Source organism: Mustela erminea, chromosome 2 (genome assembly GCF_009829155.1).
Source record: "Mustela erminea isolate mMusErm1 chromosome 2, mMusErm1.Pri, whole genome shotgun sequence".
Taxonomy (NCBI): Eukaryota; Metazoa; Chordata; class Mammalia; order Carnivora; family Mustelidae; genus Mustela; species Mustela erminea.
The window spans coordinates 21,599,450-21,613,084 of record NC_045615.1 but is presented as its reverse complement, the minus strand read 5'-3'; the positions used below and the strand labels follow the sequence as shown (position 1 = coordinate 21,613,084).

The 13,635-nt window shown below is 39.4% G+C and overlaps 1 protein-coding gene and 1 pseudogene across 1 annotated transcript in view; both read right to left on the bottom strand.

The window, feature by feature from the left end:
* Positions 1 to 13,635, bottom strand: part of ARHGAP10 (Rho GTPase activating protein 10) — a 319,494-nt gene that overhangs the window by 73,278 nt on the left and 232,581 nt on the right. The gene's annotated exons all lie outside the window — the stretch shown is intronic.
* On the bottom strand, positions 9,952 to 12,393 carry LOC116582847 (annotated as a pseudogene).

Below are 13,635 nucleotides of genomic sequence, written 5' to 3'. Positions count from 1 at the left end.
GGAAGAAAACAAGCATTCAAGTCCAGGAGGCACAGAGAACCCCCTTCAATATCAGTAAGTCAACACTCCAACATATAATAGTGAAACTTGCAAATCTCAGAGACAACAAATCCTCACAGCAGCTCGGGACAAGAGGTACATAACCTACAAAGGTAGAAACATTAGGCTGGCAGAAGACCTATCCTCAGCAGATTTGGCAGTCCAGAAAGGAATGGCAAGATATATTTAGGGTGCTAAATGAGAAAAATATGTAGCCAAGAATACTTTACCCAGCCAGCCTGTCATTCAAAATAGAAGAGAAATAAAAAGCTTCCAGGACAAACAGACACTAAAATAATTGGTGACCACTAAACCAATCCTGTAAGAAATATTAAAATCCTTTAAGTGGAGTCAGAGCCTCAAAGTAACACAGCCCAGAAAGGAACAGAGACAATATACAGAAACAGCGACTTTATATGTAATACAGTAGCACTAAATTCCTCTTTCAATAGTTACTCTGAATGTAAATGGGCTAAATGCCCAATCAAAAGACACAGGATATCAGAGTGGATAAAAAAAGCATGACCCGTCGATATGCTTTCTGCAAGAGACTCATTTTAGACCCAAAGACACCTAAAGATTGAAAGTGAAGGGGTAGAAAACAATGTATCATGCTAATGGACATCAAAAGAAAGCTGAGGTAGCAGCTTTATATATCAGAAAAATTAGATTTTAAACCAAAGACCAGAATAAGAGATGAGGAAGGACACTATAATGGGAGTAGCCAATTATATAAAACAATAACAAAATTAAAGAAACACAGTGATAACAATACAATAATCATAGGGGACTGTAACATCCCACTCACTGCAATGGACAGATCATCTAAGCAGAAGATCGAAAGGAACAAGGGCTTTGAATGATACACTGGCCCAGATGGACTTCATAGATATATCCATGGCATTCCAACCTAAAGCAACTAAATACACACTCTTCATGACTGCACATGGAACATTCTCCAGAATAGATCACAAACTGGATCATAAATCTGGTCTCAACCAGTACCAAAAGACTGAGGTCATTCCCTGCATATTTTCAGACCACAGTGCTTTGAAACTGGAACTCAATTCCAAGAGGAAAGTTGGAAAGAACTCAAATACATGGAAGTTAAAAAACATTCTACTAAAGAATGAATGGGTCAACCAGGAAATTAAAGAAGAATTTTTAAAAATTCATGGAAACAAATGAAAATGAAAACACAACTGTTCAAAACCTTTGGGATGCAGCAAAGATGGCCCTAAGAGGAAAGTATATAGCAACAGAAGCCTTTCTCAAGAAACAAAGGTCTCAAATACACAACCTAACCCTACACCTAGAGGACCTGGAGAAAGAAGCAAATAAAGCCTAAACACAGCAGGAGAAGAGAATTAATAAAGATCAGAGCAGAAATCAATGAAATAGAAACAAAAACAACAGAGCAGAACAACAAAACTAGGAGTTGGTTCTCTGAATGAATTAGTAAGATTGATTAACCCTTGGCCAGACTTATCAAAAAGAGAAGAGAAAGGACCCAAACAAGCAAAATCATTAATGAAAGAGGAGAGATCACATCCAACCCCCCCAAAATACAAATACTTATATAATAACAGATTATGAGCAACCATATGCCAACAAACTGGACAATCTGGAAGAAATGGATGCATTCCAAGAAATGTATAAACTACCAAAACTGAAACAGGAAGAAATCGAAAACCTGCACAAACACAAAACTAGCAAGGAAATTGAAGCAGTAATCAAAAATTTCTCAACAATAAATAAATTAAAAAAAAAAAAAAGAATTCTCAACAAACAAGAGTCCAGGGCTAGATGGCTTCCCAGATGAATTCTACCAAACAATTAAAGAAGAATTAATACCTATTCTTCTGAAGCAGTTTCAAAAATTACAAATGGAGGGAAATTTTCCAAACTGCTTCTGAGGCCAGCATTACCTTGATCCCAAAACCAGAAAAGACCCCACCAAAAAAGAGAATTACGGACCAATATTCCTGATGAACATAAACGTAAAATTCTCACCAAGATACCAGCCAACAGTACATTAAAGGATCCAAAAGTACATTAAAAGGATTACTCACCATGACCGAGTGATATTTATTCATGGGCTACAAGGTTGGGTCGACATATGCAAATCAATCAATATGCTCCCTTTCATTAATAAAAGAAAGGACAAGAACCATATGACCTTCTCAATAGATGTAGAAAAACATTTGACAAACTACAGCATCCTTGCTTGATTAAAACTCTTCCCAGTGTAAGATAGAGGGACATGCCTCATATCATAAAAGCCATCTACGAAAAGCCCACCATGAATATCGTTCTCAATGGGGAAAAAATGAGAAATTTCCCCTGAGGTCGGGAATATGACAAGGATGTCTACTATCACCACTGCTATTCAACATAGAACTAGAAGTCCTAGTCTCAGAAATCAGACAACAAAAAGAAATAAAAGACATCTGAATCAGCAAAGAAGTAAAACTTTCCCTCTTTACAGATGACATGATACTCTTCATGGAAAACCCAAAAGACCTACACCAAAATTGCTAGGACTCATATAGAAATTCAGTAAAGTAGCAGGATATAAAATCAGTGCACAGAAATCAGCTGTATTTCTATACAACAAGAATGAGACAGAAGGAGGAGAAATTAAGAAGTTAATCCCATTTACAATTGCATCCAAAACCATAAGATAACTAGAAACAAACCTAATTAAAGAGGGAAAGTTTCTATACACAGAAAACTAAGGAACACTCATGAGAGAAATTAAGGAAATCACAAAGAAATGGAAAAAACATTGAATTGGAAGAACTAATATTGTTAAAATGTCTATGCTACCTAGAGCAATCTACACATTCAATGCAATCCTATCAAAATACAATCAACTTTTTTTCAGAGCTGAACAAATAATCCTAAAATTTGTATGGAACCAGAAACAACTCCAAATAGCCAAAGAAATGCTGAGAAAAAAAGCTGGTGGCATCACAATGCAGGGCTTCAAGTTCTATTACAAAGCTATAATCATCAAGAGAATATGCTACTGGCACAAAAACAGACACATAGATCAATGGAACAGAATAGAGAACCCAGAAATGGACCCTCAACTCTATGGTTAACTGATCTTTGACAAAGCAGGAAAGAATATCCAATGGAAAAAAGACAGTCTCTTCAACAAACGGTGTCCGGAAAAATTGGACAGCCACATGCAGAAGAAAGAAACTGGGCAATTTCCTTATACCACACACACAAATGGACTCAAAATGGATAAAAGAACTCAATGTGAGACAGGAATCTATCAAAATCCTAGAGGAGAACGCAGACAGCAACCTCATTGACTTCAGCCACAGCAACTTCTTGCTAGACACATCTCCAAAAGCAAAGGAAACCAAGGCAAAAATGAACTATTGGGACTTCATCAAGATAAAAAGCTTTCACACAGCAAAGAAAGCAGTCAAAAAAACCAAAAGACAACCTATGGAATGCGAGAAGGTACTTGCAAATATCTTATCAGATAAAGGGAAAATATCCCAGTTCTATAAAGAACTTAACTCAAACTCAACACCCACAGAACAAATAATCCAGCCAAGAAATGGGCAGAAGACATGAATAGATGTTTCTCCAAAGAAGACATCCAAATGGCCAACAGACACATGAAAAAGTGCTCAACATCGCTCAGCATCAGGGAAATACAAATCAAAACCACTATGATGTACACCTCCCACTAGTCAGAATGGCTAAAATTAACCACTCAGGAAGCAAAAGATGTTGGCAAGGATGCACAGAAAGAAGAACCCTCTTACACTGTTGGTGAGAATGCAAGCTGGTACAGCCACTCTGGAAAACAGTATGAAGGTTCCTCCAAAAGCTGAAAATACAGCTACCCTATGACCCAGCAATTGCACTACAAGGTTTTACCCCAAAGATACAAATGTAGTGATCCAAAGTGGCACCTGCACCCCAATGCATGTAGCAACAATGTCCACAATAGCCAAACAACATAGGGAGCCCAGATGTCCATCGACAAATGAATGGATAAGGAAGACGTGGCACACACACACACACACACACACACACACACAATGGAATATTAATCAGCCATCAAAAAAATCAAACCTTGCCATTTGCAATGACATGGATGGAACAAGAGTGTGTTACGTTAAGTGAGGTAAGTCAACCAGAGAAAGACAATTATCATATGATTTCACTCATATGTGCGATTTAAGAAAGAAAACAAGAGGATCATAGGGGAAGGGAGGGAGAAAAAAAAACTACAAAATCAGAGGAGACAAACCATAAGAGACTCTCAAACATAGGGAAAAAAACTGGGTTGCCAGAGGGGCTGGGGGTGGAGGGATGGAGTAACTGGGTAATGGACATTAAGGAGGGCACATGATGTAATAAGCACTGGTTATTATATAAGACTGATGAATCACATAACTCTACCTCTGAAACTAATAATACACTATGTGTTAATTAATTGAATTTAAATAAAATTTAAAAATAATTAAGTTTCTTAAAATTCATCATCTCAGGACCTCTTTATACTAGTAAGAACTATTTATACATACTAGTAAAAACTACCCATAATGTTCTTTGGATCCCAAAGAATTGTATGGATGTGGGGCGCCTGGGTGGCTCAGTGGGTTAAAGCCTCTGCCTTCGGCTCAGGTCATGATCCCAGGACCCTGAAATCGAGCCCCGCATCGGGCTCTCTGCTCAGCAGGGAGTCTGCTTCCTTCTCTCTCTCTCTGCCTATTTGTGATCTCTGTCTGCCAAATTTAAAAAAAAAAAAAAAGTGTATGGATGTTTGTTTGTGTGGATTATGTCCACTGACATTCTTAGTGATAGAATTAAGAAACAAAATTTTAAAAAATATTTAACCACATTTTAGTTGATTAAAAATAACACATCCATTACATATTAACATCTTTTATGAAAAAACAATGGTTTTCCAAAACAAAAATAATTTAATGAGAGAAATGGCATTGTTTTCCATTTTGAAAAATTTCTTCAATGTCAGATTTAAGAGAAGGCAGCTGGATTCTCATATCTGCTTCTGCATTCAATCTGTTTCCATATTATGATATCATATCACCTCTGGAAAACTCCTCTTTACAACTGTAAAAGAATGAGTGGGAAAGGCAATTATCATAAAAATAGCTATGACCTCAGAGATCCCTAAAAGGGTCTCAGGGAAGCCCCATTCACACTTTGAGACTCCTTGTCTTAGGTGCTAATAAACCTGATTAACACAATTAAAATTATTATGCTCACCAGACACTGTTTGGAAGAACTATATTAATACGGACAAAGATTCCTCAACCTCAGCACCCTTGACATCCTGATCATTCTTACTGGAGGCACCACCCCATGCATGGTTAGCAGTATCTCTAGCCTCTACCCACTAGATACCCATAGCAGCCCCACTCAGTTCTATCAATCAAAAATGTTCCCACGCATTGCCAAATTTCCCTAGCGATTGAGAACCACCACTATACATCTAGAGAAACATTTCTAGTGTTATGCCTCAGAGATTATACTATTATTTGTTAGTAATCGCTTGTCTTCATAGACAGAGGACACAAAACTGCAGAGATACTGAACAATTTCTGGAGCAAGAAGTGTGCCCAAGCAGGTTTCAGCAGACTGGAAACAAACAGACCGGAAATACAGGGTTGAAAAGAAAAAACTTGTCAGGCCGGTACTTGAACCTGTATAAAAACAGCCACACAAGTACAGTATGAGAACATATGCCTCAGGCACAGCCATGAGTAGTCAATGTGGACAGTATGGCTTGGGTGAAGCCACCACCTGTCATGACTGACAAGCTGAGGACATTTCCAACAGGATTGACAGACAGAACATCTAGAGCAAGGAAGATGTTAATCTCAACTGCCTTCCTTACTGACTGCACCACACTAGAGCAACTCAACACAATTCTGACAGTATATACTGAGATGGCATCAGATCCCACAGGTTAAGGGCTCAGTCCCATGAGACTGCATCCCCCAACCCCCGCTTCAGATGCTTCAGATTGTAAGACCAGGTATTAATCTGGGCTTCTGACTGGCTATAAATCAGAGATTCACATGATCCACTCCTTGGGCTCAATTAATTTGCTAGAGCAGTTCACAGAACTCAGGAAACCTGTTTACTCACTAGATTACCAGTTTATTACAAAGGATCTGAAAGGATGTAAATCAAAAGCCAGATGAAAAGATACCTAGGGTAAGGTGCCAAACAAAGGAATTTTGTTCTCATAGAGTCTGGGATCTGGTGCTGTGATATGTGGGAAGCTTTGTGGCTTCGCTCTGCTTTGGGGTTCATTATGAAGGCATAGTCATAATCGATGACATAGGCATCATCGATTAAATTACTAGCCACTAGTGACTGATTCAACCTCCACCCTCTCTCTTTAACCCCTAAATCAGGGGTTAGGGCTGCAAGTTTCAATACTCTATTCACTGTTGGTTCTTCTGGCAAAGAGTCCCCATGCTTAGGTACCTTACAAAAGTCCCCTCGTTTATATAAACCCACTTGTGGCAGAGAAAGCTTTTCAGGAATAATAAGACTCCCATTTCACCTGAAGTGATTCAGGGACTGAGGACAAGAGACCAAACTCAACAAAGATGTCCCCATTGCTCTTATGGCTCAGGAAATTCCAAGAATTCTGGGAACTGGGAGCCAGGAATGGTGGACAAAGACCAAACAGATATTACTTGCTATAAAACACAGCACAATGTGACTAGGAAGGTGGGAAACTGAACACAAACTCATGCAATTTACCAGTCACCTAATTCTAAAAACACTCCCATGTGAAAGAGGGATTCATCTTATACTCGGCCCGGAGATTAAAACCAGGCCTAGGGGCGCCTGGGTGGCTCAGTGGGTTGAGGCCTCTGCCTTCGGCTCAGGTCATGATCTGGGGTTCCTGGGATCGAGCCCCACATTGGGCTCTCTGCTCTGCAGGGAACCTGTTTCCTCCTCTCTCTCTCTCTCTCTCTCTCTCTCTCTCTCTGCCTGCCTCTCTGCCTACTTGTGATCTCCCTCTCTCTCTCTGTCAAATAAATAAATAAAATCTTAAAAAAAAAAAAAAACAACAAAACCAGGCCTAATGGGTTAAGAATCTAAGAAGGCATATATCAACAGGATATATGGGGTTAAACCTTCTGAACTAATGAAGTTACATAACTCTTGGCAGTGAATTTGGGAGACGAGGAGTTCCATGTCACCAAAGTTTTACCAAGTCCTACAAATATAAGACCAGGAGCATTCCAAAAGAGGATCCAACACTGCATGCAGGCTGGGCTTGGAGAGTTGACCGATGAACCCATGAATGAGAAAAAATCTACCCCTCCCCAAAAGACAGTCTCACTCGCCAAGCTATTTGAGCCAAGGGCCTGACTCCTCAATATAGAAACAAGCATGTCAAGCTGACCTGTCACCCTTTTCTGCAAGGCAGGATAACCTTTCCCCAACCCCTGTGATAAATTCACACTGTACCATGCTCAGACCTGAGCTCCCTTAATTCCTGCTGCAAGTTGGCCATGCTCTGAGTTCTCCTTAGGTCCCAGATGCACAGTTAATGGGACACAGGGGTGGCCCCTGACTGTTACGGAGTAATCTCGTCTTACCACTCCTATTCTGGTTTTCCCTTTGCAGTGGAAGAACGTGTCAGATATCATATATGAAAAAGCTTTGTGAACTGTTAACATTTCATAAATGCTCTCGTTAAACATAAAGTTATCCTTATTTGGCTTCTGAAATAGTGATCTTACAGCTCCTCAGCCATGGATATAGAGATGTTTGTTGAAGAGCATAATGATTAACCCCCTTGGAGTTTCCTAGGAGCCACAGCACCTATAGGCATTTTACCCTTATTTTCCTATATCCTACTATGCAAAAATATGTAAATAAACAGAACAACAACAACAACAAAAAAACATACAGGTACTATAGTAGTAATACTGAGCACTGCTCCAAAAGACCCAAGAGTCCCACTGATAATAAAGTCTGTGTGTTGGGGAACAGTTGGGAGCGGGGGTAGGTGGAAATTTTAGCCAACTGGTGAAAGCTATAAACTAATGTCAACTTAGGGAGAACAAGATGAGAAGTTAACTAACCACCTACAGTGCCGGCACTGTATTTTCACTTTTAGAGTTATTATTGTATGAAAATAGGCAGATAATGTGTTGCTCTTTAAATATGTAACCTTTAAAAATATTCTCTTTTCTACCTAAAAGAACATTCTTCTGGAAGTCAATAGGAACACAGAAATTACTAAACCAGTTCAGTGAAATGGTGGGACATTCCTTCTGTTGATTGCTGCATAACAGCCCTCTCCAAAGCCTCGGGAGTTTCAAACCCAGGGGTCACCAAGATCTAAGGGAAGGAAACAGATTCTCTTATCTTGATGGAAGGAATGTAAAGGAATTTGTGGTCATCCTTATGTAATCTGTCATAAAGAGACACATTTGTTTCATTTCTTCATCTGATATCCTGTACAACCAGATGACAGTCTGGATACAAGCAAAATAATCATTCCCAAAGTGACTTCACAATGTAAGCACTCTGCCGTAAACATGCTCAGTAGGTCATACATACAAATACTTCTCTCATCACTGCTTCAAGTTTTTGTCATCTAAAGACAAGACGGCCCTGTTAGGCCTTCATTCGTGGAAGGACGCGGAAGAATGTAAGGAGCTCAAACTCTAAAAAGAATCGGACTAATGGTTAAGGTTCTTCAAACTGAAGTCTGATCTCTCTAGCAATTTCCAGTTTCTTCCAGTAGCTGAGTCAAGTTGACAGATATTTTTACACTGTGAGGTAGAGAACAAGAGTATTTGTTTGCTTATTCCATAATGTAAATCTGAGTATGTGGTAGTTGGCTTTAAGTCAAACAAGGAGATTATAAATGAACCATAATGTCCCTATCTTAATAACACTGTTGATGAGGGTACTGACAAATCAATACCAGAAAAATACTGAGTCCTCTCTTCCGCCCCTTGAAGATAATCATTGCCAACAGCTTCTTTGATTTCTTCTAAGAAAATTTTAAAAGTTGTCTATGCATATGTCTGTATATACACACAAAAACACACACACAGAATTTCTAGGTACGTATTTTAACACACAGAAGATCCTAATAGAGATACAGTTCCAAGAAATTTTTAACTATTCAATTATTAATTGAATGCTTACTATGGAACATACAATGTTCTGGACCTTAGAAATAATTAAGCATGAAGGCCCTGAGGGAGAAATGTGCCTGGCATGTTCCAGGAATGCCAAAGAGGCCATGATGACCACAGTCATTAGGGTATGAAAGAAAAGATGGGTCAGTGAGTAGGATGAGATTTTTTTAAGTTTAATTCAGAGTAAGGGAGTACACACCAGTGTTTTAGATATCATTCAGTTTCAGTGTGTTCATTTACTAGTGCTGTATAAGAAATTACCACAAACTCAAAGCCTAAAAACAACACATTTACCACTACTGTATTTTCTGATTCGTGATGTGTATGAGAAAGGTATCATCTCTCTCAGAGTTTCCAAGAATCAGGAGTCCAGGCACATCTTAACTGGGCCTCTCTGCTCAGGTTCTCAACTCACGAAGCCATAATCAAAAGTATCTGCCAGCTAGCATTACGGAGGCCAAACTGGGGATAAATCGGCTTCCGTACTCATTTGGGTTGTTGGCAGGATTCATTTCCTTTCAGTCAGGACTGAGGGTTCTGACTTTTTGATGAACATGGGCTAGAGGCCCCCAGTTCTCTGCCTTGCCAAGGTCCTCTCTGAAGGCAGTGCCCAACATGGCTATCTGCTTCTTCCAGGCCACCAAGAACCTCTGTCTCCAGTCTGCTCCCATGGAGTCTTCTATAACAAAATCATCATGGGGAAAACAGCCCCTCACCCTAGATTCTACTGGTGAGAATCAAGCCATAGGTCCCACAGGCATCCAAGGGCCTAGACCACTGGGCCACCTTAGCACACGTCCACCATGCTTGGTATCAGTGCTTATGAGTCCATTCTTGTTAACGGGTTGCTGAGCATTTCTCCTTATGGCCATCCCATAATTTAACCCTCTTCCCTGCCGCTGAAGGCTTTTTCTGTTTGTTTGTTTGTTTTTAAGTCTTTCATACAATTTTATTTTCTCCCTTCAACCATAATGATAGGATATACAAACTTTGTCTTAACCAGAGGGTCTGTAAACACAGGCTTATTCAGCCCACTTACATGCAAGGCAAATGTTGCTTCTTGAAATGGTCCCACCATGGAACCTGTGGTCATCCACCCCTTATCACCTCCATGCCTGGCTTTATCTTCACTGTACTGTGTGGCCACTTCACTGAATCTCATTTCAGACTTTAACTTTCCCATGGCTTCCATGACTTTCCCATGTTTTTCCACACAGAATGTGTCTGACCTTTACTGCATTGCCACCACCTCTGGGACCTTGTGCCTTCCTGTCAGAACTGTCACTCCCAGAGGCTGATCCCCTCTCACCCCTTTCCCAGAACCACGTTTTCCCTTGGGCCGCATCTTCGAAACTTGCAGCAGAACCCTCAACCCATTTCTGATTCTTTTTTTTTTTTTTTTTAAAGATTTTATTTATTTATCTGTCAAAGAGAGAGCGAGAGCGAGCACAGGCAGACAGAGTGGAAGGCAGAGTCAGAGGGAGAAGCAGGCTCCCTGCGGAGCAAGGAGCCCGATGTGGGACTCGATCCCAGGATGCTGGGATCATGACCTGAGCCGAAGGCAGCTGCTTAACCAACTGAGCCACCCAGGCGTCCCAAAATTTTTTTAGATTTTATTTATTTATTTGACAGAGATCACAAGTAGGCAGGGGTGGGGGAAGCAGGCTCCCCCCTGAGAAGGAAGCCGGTTGCGGGACTCGATCCCAGGACTCTGGGATCATCGCCTGAGCCAAAGGCAGAGGCTTTAACCTACTGAGCCACCCCGGCACCCTCCCATTTCTGATTCTTGCACTGCGGTATGGTGGACATGCAATAGCAGTGACTATGCTCTAAATTTTTGCAAAATCTTGACACTTAATCCTTCGAGTCCTTTGTAACAGAGAGATGGCTTCAAAGCAGGAGGTCATTCTAAGCCTTGCTGGACACACAAACCATCCCAAAAAGTCTGTTCCAGCTCACATATACTCATTTCCTCCTCCAGGAGATTTCCCTCAATTCTTGGTGGAACTTTCTAGCTTTCCTCAAATAGGTGTTCTTCATCTCTTCATGTAACCTTACACACCGGTGATTCATCTCTTGATTTAGGCTTACATCAGGCAATTCATCTTTTCAGAGAACATTGATAATAGGGCCTGCTCTCCCACTGTATTTTCTGAGGGCTTGTAGTACATACAGAAGCTATTGATTTTGGGAATTACTTTTAATCCTTTATCCCAGTGAATCATTTTAGTGTATATAAGAGCTCTTCAATCTGCTCTCTGGGGCTATCTATGTGTACAATCACACCCGTAAATAATGCAAACTTTCCCTCTTCCAGTTTCCAAACCACCTCATATCGCTTTCTCGCTTTTCTTGTCTAATAATTCTAGGACAATAGTTAATTAGTAACAGTGAGCCAAGTCACAATTTCAACATTCTAAGTGTTTCGGTACATAAACAGAATACTAACTTAAGGAATAAAATACACAGTTTTAGATCATTTTAAGAAAGTATCCACAAATTTCTGTTTTACTAGAATACTTCCCTAGGAATTACGTAGATTCTGTCACATGCTTTAAGGCATCGGCTATAAGGTTTTCTCCTTTGACTTGATAATGTGATATATTGTATTAATGTATTTCATAATATTGAGCCACTCTTGTACTTCAGAGATGAAGTCAACTTAGACTGAAATATTACACAAAGTATTGCTATTATTTCCTGATGTATTATTTAAGGTCTCTGCACAACATGCTTAAGTAAAATTGATCTACAACTTTATCTCCAACCGGCTTCGGCACTGGTGCCTTACCAGCATCACAAAAAGAATTTGAAACTCTCCTCTACCATGGTGTGGACAAGTTTAAACATTAACAGATTAAACAGTTGCTTCCAAGTTTAAAATTCACCTGTGAAAATACCTGTGTGTGGTGCTTGTTGTGGATGGCAGCTCTTTTAAAGTTTCCATTTCTTTATTAGTTCACTAATTTTATTCTGATTTTCAAAATTTTGTGCACTGTGTATCTATGGTTATTTCCATATTCGTTTCTATTTATATTTGTGAGCCTTCTCTCCCACCCGTTTTTCTTGACTAGCTTAGCCAAGGAAATCTGTTTTATGTTCCCAACTCTACCAAAAATGCAAGAGGCTTTATTAAAAAAAAAAAAACACCACTTTTTCTTTCCTAATTAATTTCATCTTCTATATTTCTTAATTTCTCCAAATTTGGGGGGAAGTGGGTGGAAGTGTAACTTATTTCATTCTTACTGACTTGGTTATCCATTTCCCTCAGAACATAATTTCTGCACAAATCTTTAGGTTTTGATATTCTTGTTTTCATGGTATTTTTCTAGGCATTCTCCACCTTTTTTATTTCTATTTTAATCCATGAATCATGAAAGTTTCTAAATTTCCAGGTGACCAGGGACCTTTTTCTTTTCTTCCAATTCCCAGATTTAGAGTGTTAAACAGATCAGGAAAAAAACGGTCTGTGTTATTTCTACCTTTTGAAATTTGGGATGTTTCCTTGTGGCCAAAACCAGATACTCAAAACCTATAAACACTGCTTTATTGTCTTCTGAGCTGCTGTAGGAAAATATGAGGCAACCAGATGTATCCTCCTAATGGGTTTTCTACTTTTCCTCAAAATCTAATAACTTAATCACAGTTTGTTTCTATATGGTTAATTCTGAAGAACTTAAAATCAGAACTGAGGTTTCTTAAAATTCAGTGAATGTTCTGATCAGATAGATTACGGTCTCACTTTGATTCAGAAAAAAGGTATCATCTGTTTTATCATTAAGATTATTTCTATTCCATGCATTTCATTCTGTACTGCCATGGTGACCTCTAACAGGTCATTTTTCCCTCTGTTTCTTTGACTTCTTTTGCCTCTCTCTCTCCGCCCACTGACCATGACTGTTTCATCGATGAGCGTAATTTAATTTTTTATTCTATTCCTTTTGACATGTTTTAATTTGTTCATTGGTTTCAAAATACTGTACGTGTGTACTGTTTTCTTAGCTCCACAAGTACCTTCAAAAAAAAAAAAAAATCCCTGAGTCATTTTATTTTTTCAACTCCCATTTCATTAACTACTTAATTCTTCTATAGAGACAAATTTTACTAAGTTCTTTTCTTCTCTTCCTTAGATCAGTATTTCTTCCAAAACAGATTCTTCCACTACAGTTTACGTTTTCTCCCCTCCTGCTGCAATACATTCATATGGACTCCACAGTGGGTATTTTGGGTTGGTTGATTTCAATTTTACTTGTGTTCTAAACGGGCAGCTTTGTCAACACTTTATTCACACCACGACACCATGGGTGACACGTCCTTGAATCTCTTCCCATGTTGCGGGGGTCTGTTTTCTTCTTCCACACACAACAGTTCTGCCTGCCCGGCGCTCTGTAGCTGGAGAATGGTGTGTTTG